Source organism: Daphnia magna, linkage group LG6 (assembly GCF_020631705.1).
Source record: "Daphnia magna isolate NIES linkage group LG6, ASM2063170v1.1, whole genome shotgun sequence".
In the NCBI taxonomy this organism is placed as follows: Eukaryota; Metazoa; Arthropoda; class Branchiopoda; order Diplostraca; family Daphniidae; genus Daphnia; species Daphnia magna.
The window spans coordinates 6210716-6214214 of NC_059187.1; the positions used below are offsets into that span (position 1 = coordinate 6210716).

Consider the following 3499-nt stretch of genomic DNA (forward strand, 5'->3'; position numbering starts at 1 on the left):
GAAATCTTCGTTTTTTCATGTGTTTGAAAAACGTCTACCAGTTCCGTGCAATCCCTCCATTCATGTTCACATTTATTATGGTTTTTTTCTACTCCATTTGCTAGTTGATCTCCCTTTAACATTTGGAAAAATTGAATATCATGTAATGAGCAAGATCTGCAGAATGAATGCAAAAAGAGTAGACTTAGTATTTGACCAGATTATGGATCCCTAAATTAAAGACACAGAAAAAGATCGTCGTGGCCATTGTGATAGAGACGAAACATTTGTTATCTCAGGTCCTAACCAAAAACGACATTCCGATTTCTTAAAAGCACTTCGTAACGACAGTTAAAAAAATAAAATCGCAAAATTTTTTATTGGTTTTCTCTATGACGACTGTTTGAGTAACGTGATCGGGGAAAAAATTGTACGTATTACAATGGAATCAGAGAGCTTTGTTTTTACCGCTGGTGCAGGACGAGTATTAAGAGAAATAGAAGAAAGATTATCCAGTAAACAGGAAGAGGCGGATACAAAAATGATCTTGCATCTTTCAAGTATAATGGACCCAGCTAACGTTGCGATTCGCGCGTCTGATACGGATGTTCTCGCCATTGCTCTTGGGAACATTGATAATATTAAGAATGGAGTTCATGTTTTTCTAGAAGTTGGTTTGTCTAGTAAGAACATTCTCCTTTTCGTTGATGCAACGATTCTCATTTGTCAACTAGGGGTTCCCAGGCAAAGCAAACACCGACGCCAACACTCTCTTGTGACCACCCGTTGACAAAGCAAAAACGGTAGATGAGCTGGCCGAAGTAACACCTTCTTAGAAATGCTAAGCGCCATCGAGCTGTCCGAACCGCCTATCCTCGAACCAGTACTCGAGAAAATAAAAATATCCGACGCAATGGATCCAATAAGGGTTGAGCTACGAGAGCTGGTGTTACGTGGGTTTCAAAACGACATGTCAAATTTGCCAAACTGTATGAGCCTAAAAGATACCATTCGACACTGACTAACCATCGAGGAAAATGAAGGAATGATTGTCATAGGATCACGCATTGTCGTTCCTTCCGCTTTACGGCAAGACGTAACCAACGATAAAGTAGAAATGTGCCAAGGTGCCACTAATCTTCGCCAACGAGCACGTCTTGCTGTGTACTGGCAACCAATGGACATCGACATTACTAATACCGCCCCCGGATGCACAGATTGTCTTGAACGTCAGTCGTCTCAACCTCCTTGATCCAACGCCAACCAGCGTCTTTGCCATTCGAACAGTTCCACGCATACCGTAGCGAATGCAATGGTCACCATTTCCTCATTTTCATTGACGAATTTAACGGTTGACCGCATGTCATCCCTTTCCCTGACAAAAAACTCCTTGATAGCCTTGCTCATCGCCTTATCACGGTATTCCGGACGTTCTTCACCAACGTCGGAACACCAATGAAACTGTGAACTGACAATTAGTTGGGTTCCGCCGATTTCAAAGACTTCCTACAGTAGGCGATCAGCTTAGGTCATCTTTATCTCATTAGGTGCAATCCAATTCTCACGTGAAACCGATGTCAAACAATTGAAGAAACTGATTGCAGCATCTTAAGAAATGAGGTTCATTTGATGAAGAAAAATTTTCTAAAGCCTAGCCCCGCTTGTCTAGACCATTCATTCTGCTTTAATTTACGTTTGGTTACTGCGCTTAAAACCAATTAATTCGTAGACGGATTTTTTTTTAGTTAGGGGGATTCTGGAGTTTTTGTCGTCAACAATAGTTTTTTTTGCATTTCCACCAGATACAGTCATTTTGACTGGAATATATCCTTTACAATTACGATTCCGACATGTTGCATCATATATATATCAGCGAATTCCGGATATGAAAATTCTTCGAATTCTTGCAAAATTCGTCAAAATTATAGTCAACAAATAGTAATCGTCTCCTTTCACAACAATGAAAAATGCTAGTCAAAATGAGCGCCCCTGGTGGAACTTTGAAAAACTACAGTACCGTCCATATCGGTTTGTACCACCTAGAAATTTTACGTAGCGTCCAGTGGATCCTCTTTTTCAGAAAAGGTAAGTTAAGATAAGATAAGGAAAAATACTTTTGGTATCTTTCCGGTATTTTATATCTTGTGTCAAAATCACGAAAAAAAAGTATCTCTATCTTTAGGATAAGCCCATATTAGCTAGCAATACATATAGTTACCAATACAAAATACTTTTGAGGCCATCTAGCGGAAGTATGTTCATTTACTTGGAGTAAATTCTAAGATTTCAGTCCTGCCTCTTTTCATCTACTACTGCAATTTTTCTAGACTGCTACTCATACTTGCAGCACATGTTTTACAGGCTGTTGTGAATTGCGACTGTTAGTAGTTCTTTTTCAATTCGTTCGTTGCAGCAAAAGTGATTTTTTGTTGCCGTACCTTTTATTTGCCAGGTATATCAATAAATTAAAACTAAATGTCCATGAGAAAAGTCAAATGTGTCCTGAGAATTTGTTGTGGGAAAATTCTAAATTATTGCAAAAAGGACTGTTCTTTACAATTTCATCACTCAACGATGCTTTGCTAAAAGTTTATTCACCTTCTTTGTTTCTTTAACAGGCCATTGCGTTTTTCTTTGGTCCTTTGATGAAATAAATGAAAAGTGAGGCTGCCGATGCAATGCATCATAAAAATTTAATGAAACTTGGCGCACAACTGCAAAAATGCAAACTGCGAATTTGCATTTTCGTTTTCAAAAAAGTATCTAAGGCTTTTTTTAGATCTTGTACTATCTTGTATCAAAGCGATTTTTTTCGGTATTGATGAATTACCGTAACTTAACTTTACCTTTATAGAAATTTAAATTGTCTGTATCTTTAGGGTTATAAAAGATAGGATTCACTGGTAGCGTCTTACGGGGAAACGGCACGCAACTTTAAAATAAATACAAAATGAAGAACAAAAACTTTTGAAACGCAATTGACGTAGAAACAACCACCAGCATATTAAAAATTATTGTGTTTGCTTAATCTTGGGGTTGAATGATTGACAAATAAATTTTAATTAATTTGTTGGTTCATTGTCAGATTTAGCTGTTTTTTTCTATGCGCGGCATAACAAAAGTGGTAAAAATCATATCTACATTTTAATGTTTAAAAAAACGTAAAATTCTTAGGTGTTACAAACTGATATTGCCGGTGCTGTACGTTTGAGAATGAAGCCAATGGATATGTATTGTATTCTACATGCTGTACTTTTGAGGAAATCTCTAGAATCTTTGGAGAAACCGACATTCCGATTATTGGTGGACGTCCTACTGGTACCTGGGTTGGAGAATTTCTTAGTTAGGTCCAGCGCTGAAGATATACGAGGAAAAATCGTAGTTATTACTAAAAATAAATTGATTAAACGGTATCAACCTGGAGACTTCAAATCCATATTTAGGGTTTTGCGGGGCTGATACACAGGACAAGGTTTCCAACAAGGCCCCTCAGGTGACACCTGGTATCCAATGGATAAGT

The 3499-nt window shown here is 37.8% G+C and overlaps 1 long non-coding RNA gene across 1 annotated transcript; it reads left to right on the forward strand.

Moving 5' to 3' along the window:
• Positions 1–2320: 2320 nt before the first annotated feature.
• LOC123473855 lies at positions 2321–3057 on the forward strand. The gene is made up of 2 exons (XR_006648176.1): positions 2321–2431; positions 2598–3057. It is a non-coding gene; the product is annotated as an uncharacterized LOC123473855 (long non-coding RNA).
• The last annotated feature ends 442 nt before the right edge of the window (positions 3058–3499 follow it).